General features: G+C 42.3%; 1 protein-coding gene across 1 annotated transcript in view; it reads left to right on the forward strand.

Annotated features, from left to right (window-relative positions):
* Positions 1–228: 228 nt before the first annotated feature.
* The window catches only part of LOC138974841 (uncharacterized), a 38,509-nt gene continuing 26,033 nt past the window's right edge, over positions 229–12,704 (forward strand). Inside the window, exon 1 of the mRNA XM_070347566.1 lies at positions 229–373. The gene's annotated coding sequence lies outside the window, so the exon portion shown is untranslated. The remainder of the gene's footprint in view (positions 374–12,704) is intronic.

Raw genomic sequence — 12,704 nt, forward strand, 5'->3', positions numbered from 1 at the left:
ACAATCACAGTGTTGGTGTGTTGGGCTGAGGACAGTGAACTGTAGCGTTACAACTACAATCACAGTGTTGGTGTGTTGGGCTGAGGACAGTGAACTGTAGCGTTACAACAACAAAACACAGTGCTGTAACAAGATCAAACTAACACCCCTTAGTGTACTAGGTTGAGGACTGTGAACTGTAGCGTTACAACAACAAAACACAGTGCTGTAACAAGATCAAACTAACACCCCTTAGTGTACTAGGTTGAGGACTGTGAACTGTAGCGTTACAGCTAAACACATCACAGTGCACCGAGACAAACAGCTTACTACTTGTGTCTCAGAAACTTTGTGTTGCACTGAACATCTTCAGACCTGTGCCTGAACACCACAGGTAAGTCTGTTTTGTCGTTTGTTGTTGTTGTTGTTGTTGTTGTTGTTGTTGTTGTTGTTGTTTTATTCTTTTCTTTCTGTTGTTATGCTTGTGCGCCTACTACATGCATTTGTCTGTCGCATGATACCGCATTTTCCCGGGAGTTCCGACTGTGCTTTAAATCGGACTGAGAGCCCTGTTGGCCGCTCATCTAATAGAAAAACAAGTCGCGTAAATCAACATCAATACATTCAGTCAATCTGTCGACTAATGAAACTGAACGCATTGCATTTTTTCTCACCAAGACGGTCGGATCACCGACTGGGGGTGGCCTAGACAGCGCTGACACGCTGTAAGAAGATATAAATCCGTGCAAATTGTCCCTGCAGCGGCGAGCAGCCGGCTGTCAATTGCTTAAAATGACAGCAGGTTTAGCGCAGTAGTGCTTGTGCTTAAGTTAACACAGTTAGTTTAACCTTGACTAGACGTAAAAACAGAAACGAGGTATCTAAACCTCGCCTGGTTGGCCGAGTGGTAACGCACTTGCGCTCGGAAGCGAGAGGTTGCGAGTTCGACCCTGAGTCAGGGCGTTAGCAATTTTCTCCCCCCCTTTCCTAACCTAGGTGGTGGGTTCAAGTGCTAGTCTTTCGGATGAGACGAAAAACCGAGGTCCCTTCGTGTACACTACATTGGGGTGTGCACGTTAAAGATCCCACGATTGACAAAAGGGTCTTTCCTGGCAAAATTGTAGAGGCATAGATAAAAATGTCCACCAAAATACCCGTGTGACTTGGAATATTAGGCCGTGAAAAGTAGGATATGCGCCGAAATGGCTGCGATCTGCTGGCCGATGTGAATGCGTGATGTATTGTGCAAAAACAAATTCCATCTCACACGGCATAAATAAATCCCTGCGCCTTGAATATGTGCGCGATATAAATTGCATTAAAAAAAATCCCTGCGCTTAGAACTGTACCCACGGAATACGCGCGATATAAGCCTCATATTGATTGATTGATTGATCCTGTAAAGCAGTATGTTCCCGGTTTGAGCTGCGTGTGTGTATCGCGTGTGTCCTCACATAGCGCCCCTACACTGGACACCATTAACACCGCGTTGCACGGAAGTTACTGTGTGTGACAGTGGAGAAGATGATTGTCGTTATGGGCAGAATATACCTGCGCAGTTTCAGCGGCACAAACGACGCACTGTCTATTATTTATGCCGCGATAGGGATTATAGCGAGTCAGAACTTGGCCTGTTTTCCTTTCATGAAACGTGTAGCGGGCTGGGAAAATCTGCAGTGCGTCGTCGGTCCTGCTGAAGTTACATGTGAGCGGAGCTCCTGTGGCCCGCTTTAGACGAGCGACGACGCGTTGTCAGCTGAGCTGTTTGCACAATCGTTGCGGGATACTAGCACCACGTACCAGAGACAGGCTTGTACAAGAAAAATGTTCATTCAAAATTAACAGCGTCGATGCAATGTCCACCAAAGATTTATTTTGGGAAGTGTTAAAAGGTTAGGGTCAAAAGTCAATGAATTGCATGTTGTGCTGGATATATAAATTGTTTATTTCAGTCAATGCTTGCTATGAATTGATCAAACAGCCACAAGAAAAAACAAGTCGCGTAAGGCGAAATTACTACATTTAGTCAAGCTGTGGAACTCACAGAATGAAACTGAACGTAGTCCGCCGCTAGTGCAAAAGGCAGTGAAAGTGACGAGCCTGTTTGGCGCGGTAACGGTTGCGCTGTGCTTCATAGCACGCTTTACTGTACCTCTCTTCGTTTTAACTTTCTGAGCGTGTTTTTAATCCAAACATATCATATCTATATGTTTTTGGAATCAGGAACCGACAAGGAATAAGATGAAATAGTTTTTAAAACGATTTCGGAAATTTAATTTTGATCATAATTTTTATATTTTTAATTTTCAGAGCTTGTTTTTAATCCAAATATAACATATTTATATGTTTTTGGAATCAGAAAAGGATGAAGAATAAGATGAACGTAAATTTGGATCGTTTTATAATTTATTTATTTTTTTACAATTTTCAGATTTTTAATGACCAAAGTCATTAATTAATTTTTAAGCCACCAAACTGAAATGCAATACGGAAGTCCGGCCTTCGTCGAAGATTGCTTGGCCAAAATTTCAATCAATTTGATTGAAAAATGAGGGTGTGACAGTGCAGCCTCAACTTGTACAAAAAAGCCGGATATGACGTCATAAAAGACGTTTATAAAATAAAAATAAAAACCGTCCTGGAATATCATTCCCAGAAAGTCTCATGTCAAATTTCATAAAGATCGGTCCAGTAGTTTAGTCTGAATCGTTCTACACACACACACACAGACAGACACACACACACACACACACACACACACACACACACACACACACACACACACACACACACACACACACACACACACACACACACACACACACACGCACACGCACATACACCAAGACCCTCGTCTCGATTCACCCCTCTATGTTAAGACATTTAGTAAAAACTTTTTAATTAAAAAATAGAGCTTGTTTGAAACAGGTAGAAAGGAAGAGTTGATATTGCAATATCTGTACGTGGGAATGTGGTGAAAAAGAGTGCTAAAAGTAGTAAGTCGGCCTCAGATCCATTTCAAATATTTATTGCAGAAAAACAAAATACAAATTAAAAACAAAACCACAGAACCATTACCAGGTGTCATAGGATAGGAATGTTTGAAAACAAACTGTTTTAATTTTACACTGTAAATACAGGAATCAGAATTAAACACCTCAAATTGGCACATGCATAATGAATCACCTGGAATTGCAACAGGGAGATACTGAAGTAATTGGAAACAAACACTTGAAATTGACAGAGAAACAATTGAAAATATATTACTGACATGAGCGTACAATATTTTAATGGAAGTGCATTTTTAGCACGAAGCATCCGCAGGAGGATGCACTAACAATTACATAGTGCCACAAAATGTGTACGGACATTTCACAACCGTGCATTATTAGCACAGAACACATACATGGGGGCGCACAAAACATTATTGTACCATGATGATGATCGGGATTGTTGAAGATCTTTTCTTGTGCAAGGCGCCCCTGTATGACCGCAACTGATCCAACCGGCCGCATCTGAACAAACGACGTCGAAACGGCGCGAAACACGTCCTCTCGGTTGGTCTCGGATTGACTCGGCTCCTCTCGGTCTTTTTTTTTTTGTGTCTTTTTTTCTTTTCCTTATGGTCGGAGTGATATATTTATGTACATCTTAGATTAAAAAAAACACCCGAAAGCTGTGTTTAATCGTTTCGCGTAAATTGTACATTTTTTTCAGCTTTGAAATTGTTTTGGCTTGGAGAGTCAGCGCGCTTTGGCTTGGAGACTAATTCTCCACAGGCACGTTCTTCCCAACCACAGATACCAGCGTCGTCCGCGACGCTGGAATTATGTAAACTGGCTTGTCGCGGAACGGAGAACTAGCTGCGCACTGTCAAGACAAAACGCGACTCACTTTGAAAAACAAATTGGTACAAACACCAAATTCTGACCGAAAGTGAACTGTCTGTTGTACTGCACACAGGCGAGACATATTATTATACAAAATATCGAGGAAATGAAAGCTTAGTATAAAACGCTAAAACGGATTTTTTAACCGGTAAAATCTTTTGGTAGATTTTCGGAAATTTACCAGCGACTGCGATTTCTGTCACGTTATAAAATTGCACGAGGCAGTGATGTGTGTGCCCAGTGCCTGTGTGTGCGTGCGCCGTGTAGGCGAGAGTGTGTCATGATATGCGCGCGCGCACGCGTGTGTGTGTGTGCGTGTGTGTGTGTGTGCGTTTGTGTGTGTGTCCGTCTGTGTGTGTGTGTGTGTGTGTGTGAGTGCGCACATACTGGTATAACATACTGTGTCAGGACTTTGTGTTTACATCATCCACGTCAGGACTCAATGAAAATAGTACTGTATCGTGTTTGAGTTTACATTTTCAAGCAGTGAACATAGTCTTAAACTATTTTCAGAACATGGCGATGCTCAAATGGTTATAATTATCAAATACTAATACCTTGTTATTTGTCATACCATGTGAGGACTCATTCTAAGGACCTGTACACACATTTTGCATGTTTAGGTCCAAGCAAGGACCCAGTTACACATGTTGCATGTTTGAGTCCAAGCAAGGACCCAGTTACACATGTTACATGTTTGAGTCCAAGCAAGGACCCAGTTACACATGTTACATGTTTGAGTCCAAGCAAGGACCCAGTTACACATGTTACGTGTTTGAGTCCAAGCAAGGACCCAGTTACACATGTTAAACGTGAAGACTGCAATTTAAGTGTCATGAAAGTAAAATTTAATCAACACTTCACGTTTCATAACTGGACAGGTAGCTAGTAGATTGATATGTTTGTGAACACCTTGTGTGCCCTAAATCGAAAGTGTTGTAAAATGGAGGATTTAGGGCTACATTTGGTATGCTATTGTTGTTGTTGTTGGTCTCTACTGTCCGTAATTTTGTTGTTAAGGCTGGTAGAGACTTAACACTTGACATAATGTTCTGTGCGGTTTTATTTCTGGAGGAAGATCATATCACGTCTTCAAATGACGTACGATGTTCCATTGATAAACGTGTTGTTACCATAGACGCTTACTTTATAATACCTTGAAGAAGAAACGCACAGAGAGAGAGAGAGAGAGAGAGAGAGAGAGACAGAGAGAGACAGAGAGAGACAGAGAGAGAGAGAGAGACAGACAGACAGACAGACAGAGAGAGAGACAGAGAGAAACACAGAGACAGAGAGAGACATAACATTAGGCCAAAAAAAAATTGTCTGTTTAGGGTAACCCGACCGACCCTATCGATTTGGCGCCGACCCAAAAACTTTTTTTTTGATTTCAAAAAAAAAAAAAAGAAAAAAAAAAAAAAGAAAAAAAAAGAGGTAAAAATGCTCAAAAGAGACATTTGGCGTTTCTTTCTCTCCCTTTCTCTCTGTTTTATTTATACGTTAGTTTTGAAACATGTATTCATCAAATATAAGAAGTGAATGTTCAGCCAACATAGCATTTACACACACACACACACACAAAAAAAAACAAAAAAACCCTACCTACCGACCCTATTTTTTTGGTCATGTTACCCTAATCAGACAATTTTTTTTTTTGCCTTACAGAGAGAGACAGCGAAAGAGCGACAGTGACAAAGAGATCGGTGGTGGTGACTAATATGAATCAGCAAAATCCAAATTGAACCATATAATATCAAAGTTTATTTCTTGATGTTTGTATACACACGCACAACTTTTGCGAGCCTGAACATAACAAATGAAAACGACGGATAACTGCTGAACTTTTTTTCCAAATGAAAGTCCACACAAACAACAAACAAAGCAGCTTTGGTTCATAATAGCTAGGTACCTGAAATCTATTACGAAACACCATGATTTCCAACATTTGGTATATCAGGCCGGTTTTCTTATGAAGTAAATGAAATGTTACAGATACGTTTGTGTAGTTCACACAATCAATGGATTAAAAAAACCCGTTTCTGCAGAACAATCCAAATCTACACATCAAACGATTTCGTTCTGGCATCATTGTAAACTGAGTTCAATTTTTTTTAAGCAAGAGGGAAACCCTGCAGCTGTGTAATTACTGACCGCCTTAAAAAATCCATTGATTAACCGATGATTCATCAGGTGAGTCAATACAACAGAGTACACTAACAAATAAGAAGTGGAAACACAATTTCTTGAAGAATGCAAAACATAAACACTATGAAAGTCATTTAGTCAAAACGAAATCATCAATAGACATATACATAGATATGAAACTCTCTTTTTCAATGTGAGATATTAAGATGTAACCTCACATTGTACACACGCAGTAAAGAACATGACTTCAATAAGCCTTCTTATTCTCATTTATTTGTGTTGACGAGTCATCTTTGAGAAATTTTAACATGGTAAGTTCAAACACGACTCCAGAATTGTTTTCAATTACATCGGCAAAACAACAAAAACAAAAAAAATCCCCAGCAAGCAAATTAAAACAAAACAAACCAAAACTGACATCGAAAAATGTGTTCACAGTGTTAGGAAAATGTGTTTTAAACTAAAAGTGAAGAAAGAAAAAAAGAGAGAGAGGGACAAAGAGAAAGAGAGACAGAGAGACAGAGAGGAACAGAGAGAGAGAGACACACACACACACACACAGACATAGAGAGACACAGAGAGAGACAGAGACAGAGAGAGAGAAACAAAGCGAGAGAGAGACACAGAGAGAGACACAGAGAGGGACAGAGAGAGACAGAGAAAGAGACAGAGAGAGACACACAGACAGAGAGAGAGATACAGAGAAAGAGATGGGGAGAGAGACACAGAGAGAGAGACAGAGAGAGACGGCCGAGAGAGAGACAGAGATAGATAGAGAGAGGCAGAGGGACAGAGAGAGAGACAGAGAGAGATAGAGAGAGACAGCGAGGGACAGAGAGAGACAGAAAGAGACAGAGAGAGACATACACACACACACTCACAGAGAGAGAGAGAGAGAGAGAGAGAGAGAGAGAGAGAGAGAGAGAGAGAGGGAGAGGGAGAGGGAGAGAGACACAGAGAGAGAGAGAGACAGGGAGACGGAGAGAGAGACAGCGAGAGAAAGAGACAGAGAGGGAGAGAGAGAGACACAGAGAGACTCGAGAGCGAGAGAGAGAGAGAGAGAGAGACAGAGAGAGAGAGAGACAGAGAGACAGACAGAGAGACAGAGACAGAGGGAGAGAGAGAGAGACAAAGAGAAAGAGAGAGAGAGAGGGGGGGGGGGGAGACAGACAGCAAAACAAGTGAGAAATCAAACATGGTGAAAAGTCAATAGACTTACGGAGCTTTACGTAAATCCTGTGCAAGCATGAACTAAAAATGGAAAACATGATATCCATCAACTTCTAAATCACAATAAACTGTCAAGGAAATGAAGACATGTTTAAAAACAACAACACACCAGTGCAAACAAAACACATAAAACACCCCACCAACCCAAAACAAACGGCTAGCTCAGTATCGATACAGACTCCTAACCACCAGGCCAGAACCTCAGCAAAACCAAGCTATCTCAATGCAGCAACTCAAGTCGCGCAACAACTCAACTTACAAAACGTCAGCATTTTAAAGTGAAATTTGATAATGATTGTGACAAAGGTATGTTTCTGAACATTGAACAAGAGCAAGAGATACAGGGTAATCATACATACAATGGGACGCATGTTTGTAAACATAGTTAACCAAAAAAATACAAATCAGTCACAAAAGCCATTATCAGCGTTTACCTTATGCATATCATGAAAGTAATGATACTTTCCGGAATGTAATACTAAATTTGGTCTTTTGTGTACATAGCGAAGATGATAACCGTTCAAAGCTCATCAAAATGATCAAACCAATGCCAGACAGAAAAATGGTATGTACAAAAGCAGACGCCAAAACAGCAATGGCCCAGCGGCAAAATGTGTCCCAAGGGGAAAAAGCAAACCCACCCAGACATGAGATTGTTATCAAACAAAAGTATTTACACAATTGTTCACAAACTGAAATAAGGCACACTCACAATTCCAGTAGTGACATGAACAGTGGGAATAATTATGTTGTATTCCCCCCTCTGCTTCTTTACCTCTGTAAACTTGTAGGGGTAGTTATTTTTCGATAATGACCCAGCAACCAAACAAATAACGACCCAGCAACAGCCTGAATCCTCGATAGTGCAATGGGTTGAGAAGTTCTTCTGTTTCGGTACTACTTTTTGCGACTGAAAAGTTCCGAACGCTCTAACGTACGAAGTATACATCTCTGGAGCAAACAATACAAACATACCGCATTTAAATTAACAACTACAGGCCTGAACACATGAATCTTCATATAAAATCCATGAGTTCGGTTGTTTTCTGAATCTAGATTTGCCGTGCTCAAACGTTCATCACAAGCAATTTCCCGCAAGGCTCATACTTTGTCTAGCGACAAGAGTAGTTCCCCTTCTTTTCACTCAGTTTCTTCGACAACAGACTGCAATCCGACGGTCAGTTTTCAACAATATTTCATTTAATAAACAGATCACACGCAACCAAATGCACACATCTCATCAATTTAAACAACATAAAGCGGTTTCATACACTATTTTCCCCAGAAAACTGAACTTCATACAGTTTTTAACGTTGGAACACGGGTGCAAAAGTTCGTCTGCTAGTCCCATTTGACGAAAGAACAGTCATTATCCTAAGCGATACCAAAACATATACAGAACACACAATATCTGTCTTTGCCGCCACAGCAGAATAACAGCATATCTGTGTACTTGATTTTAGTCCAAAATAGGAAAACTGACAAGAAGTGTTAACAGAATGGAATGATTTGCACGGAACTATACAACCGCGCATTAATCGATCGCCTGCGCAGGTTGACTGGTTGAGTGAATAGGATTCGATCAAACTTTCGCAAAAAAACCTCCTCTTTTCTTTGAATAACTGAAGAAAGGAGGAATAAAGAGGTTACATGCCGATTCTCAGTGATTATTACAAATAATTGTCGAAGTTTGCGGATCATGAAAAATGCGAGTTTAGCGAGCTTTTTCATGACCGCGAACTGAGACCATTATTTTTGATAATCACTGAGACTCGGCATGTAACCTCTACGTATTCCCCCTTCCAATCTAGCCCCATCCCCCCCCACCCCACCCACCCCCCCACCCCACCCACCCCCCCACCCAACCCCACCCCACCCCCACCCCCACCCCCACCCCCGCCTCACGCACACACCCTTCCTCTCTTTTGAGACCCTGTGATGATCTGTTCATAACCTGCGCACATTTCCCTAAGTTGAAGAATCACTCGTTTTTATGGCTCAATAATTGTCAGGGGTCTTAAAAAAGGGGTTCCATTGTACAAGGTTTGAAAAGACAGCACTGATCAGTATTATAAGCAACAGAAGCAACAGCAATGCATCACTGTGTGAAGTGTTGCTCAGTTGGCTAGATATTTGTTTGGTGAAATCAACAATTCATTATGTTCTCTCCTATCCGAAATGAGGCAAAGCAAGGTAATTCAAGCCTCTAATGACTTGGCTTGATTTAAGCAATATATTTTGTTTAATTGGTGTTTAACGTCGTTTTCAACCGTTCAAGGTTATATCGCGACGGAGGGAAGGGGGGAGATGGAATAGAGCCACTTGTCAATTGTTTCTTGTTCACAAAAGCACTAATCAAAAATTTGCTCCAGGGGCTTGCAACGTGGTACAATATATTACCTTACTGGGAGAATGCAAGTTTCCAGTACAAAGGACTTAACATTTCTTACATACTGCTTGACTAAAATCTTTACAAACATTGACTATATTCTATACAAGAAACACTTAACAAGGGTAAAAGGAGAAACATTATACGTTAATTGGATCTGTGATCCAAACATGGCTTTTGGTCAATCGAGATGGAAGTTTATTCCACAAGCCCGTAGGGCGAGTGGAATAAACTGCCATCGAGATTGACCAAAAGGCATGTTTGGATCACAGATCCAATTAACATATATATCTCGACATTCACTGGTCTTAGGGTTTTTGTTTTCAAAGAAGAAAGAAACTTGCTTGAACACGGACCACTTCTCCGAGCAAAATCAACAAACCTAATCACTCGCATTCCACCTCAAGGTCTCGGCCAACCAAGACTATGGCATACTCGTAGCAAAGCCGCCGAATGGTACCGTAAACCAAGAATAGTGACGTAAGAGAATAGAATGTCGTCTTTTGATTTGGAACGTGACGTGTTTCAGAACTTCTTCTGGACAACTCGGATGGTCTTCTGCGTAGTGGTTGGCACGAGATTCTTTTTCTTCTTCGACAGTTCATCCTCCGATACTGTAGCAAAACGTTTCATCTTTTTTTCACTTTCGAGTATGCGGACGACTGAACTTGACCGCTAAAAAGTAGTCCTTTCGGTATTATTACGAGTCTGAACATGAGGTCTGAACATTGTTTTTAGGCAGGATCTAGGTGAAAGCGAGGCTGTTCTTATCTCTGTGTACAGTCCAGAGAGAGAGAAATACAGGTCGAGACATAATCCGTTAGTCGCCTCTTACGACATGCTGGGGAGCATCGGGTAAATTCTTTCTCGTCCCAACCAATATGGGACTCCCCCTAACCCGCGGGGGGCAAGCAATATATACACTGCTCGACAAAAGACATGTCTTGTTCATCATTGTCATCTGAGACTAACAATCATAGACAAGATATGCTTCCGAATACAATTATGGTCAAGACGATTACAACATATGAACTGATTTCAGGATCAAAAATACCACATTTATTGTATATGACGTTGGAGCGGTAATTATATAACTAACATACACTACTGGAAAAGAACTAACAAGTTCACATTTTGATCTTCACTAATTTGATCTTTACTACTCAGACCAGTGATTGATTCAATTTGCGAAGCTTTCTTTTCTCTGCTGCAATCATATTCTTTACACAAAATTTAATCTGGGTCCATTCTCTTTTCATCAAAATCAGGGATTTCTTTTGTGCTAGCAAACAGTCTGATTTGCCGGCAACGTTTCGGTGTTAATAAACTGTGTCAGGTTCTGACTAACAGCTTTAATCTCAAATCAGTCCATATCTTGTTTCGTTCCTGGCTTCTTTTGGGAAGTCCTAGCGCAAGTGCCACGTCATCACTTTCATGAACTTCATTCTCATCTCTATCAGCATGATTTTCTGTGTTTCCAATATCTTTGGCTGTATCACACATCTCCCCTTTATCATCATCATCGCCCCTTCCTTCCTTCACATCATCCCTCCCCTCTTCAACATCAGTGCCCACATCATCCCTCCCCTCTTCATCAACATCAGTGCCTACATCACCCCTCCCCTCTTCATCAACATCAGTGCCTACATCATCCCTCACCTCTTCATCAACATCATTGCCCACATCATCCCTCCCCTCTTCATCAACATCAGTGCCCACATCATCCCTCCCCTCTTCATCAACATCATTGCCCACATCATCCCTCCCCTCTTCATCAACATCAGTGCCCACATCATCCCTCCCCTCTTCATCAACATCATTGCCCACATCATCCCTCCCCTCTTCATCAACATCAGTGCCCACATCATCCCTCCCCTCTTCATCAACATCAGTGCCCACATCATCCCTCCCCTCTTCATCAACATCATTGCCCACATCACCCCTCCCCTCTTCATCAACATCAGTGCCTACATCCTCCCTCCCCTCTTCATCAACATCAGTGCCCACATCATCCCTCCCCTCTTCATCAACATCATTGCCCACATCATCCCTCCCCTCTTCATCAACATCAGTGCCCACATCCTCCCTCCCCTCTTCATCAACATCAGTGCCTACATCATCCCTCCCCTCTTCATCAACATCAGTGCCTACATCCTCCCTCCCCTCTTCATCAACATCAGTGCCCACATCCTCCCTCCCCTCTTCATCAACATCAGTGCCTACATCATCCCTCCCCTCTTCATCAACATCAGTGCCCACATCCTCCCTCCCCTCTTCATCAACATCAGTGCCTACATCATCCCTCCCCTCTTCATCAACATCAGTGCCTACATCCTCCCTCCCCTCTTCATCAACATCAGTGCCCACATCCTCCCTCCCCTCTTCATCAACATCAGTGCCCACATCACCCCTCCCCTCTTCATCAACATCAGTGCCCACATCCTCCCTCCCCTCTTCATCAACATCAGTGCCTACATCATCCCTCCCCTCTTCATCAACATCAGTGCCTACATCATCCCTCCCCTCTTCATCAACATCAGTGCCTACATCACCCCTCCCCTCTTCATCAACATCAGTGCCCACATCATCCCTCCCCTCTTCATCAACATCAGTGCCTACATCATCCCTCCCCTCTTCATCAACATCAGTGCCTACATCATCCCTCCCCTCTTCATCAACATCAGTGCCTACATCACCCCTCCCCTCTTCATCAACATCAGTGCCCACATCATCCCTCCCCTCTTCATCAACATCAGTGCCTACATCATCCCTCCCCTCTTCATCAACATCAGTGCCTACATCACCCCTCCCCTCTTCATCAACATCAGTGCCCACATCATCCCTCCCCTCTTCATCAACATCAGTGCCTACATCATCCCTCCCCTCTTCATCAACATCAGTGCCCACATCCTCCCTCCCCTCTTCATCAACATCAGTGCCCACATCATCCCTCCCCTCTTCATCAACATCAGTGCCCACATCATCCCTCCCCTCTTCATCAACATCAGTGCCTACATCACCCCTCCCCTCTTCATCAACATCAGTGCCTACATCATCCCTCCCCTCTTCAT

Source organism: Littorina saxatilis, linkage group LG8 (genome assembly GCF_037325665.1).
Source record: "Littorina saxatilis isolate snail1 linkage group LG8, US_GU_Lsax_2.0, whole genome shotgun sequence".
NCBI lineage: Eukaryota > Metazoa > Mollusca > Gastropoda > Littorinimorpha > Littorinidae > Littorina > Littorina saxatilis.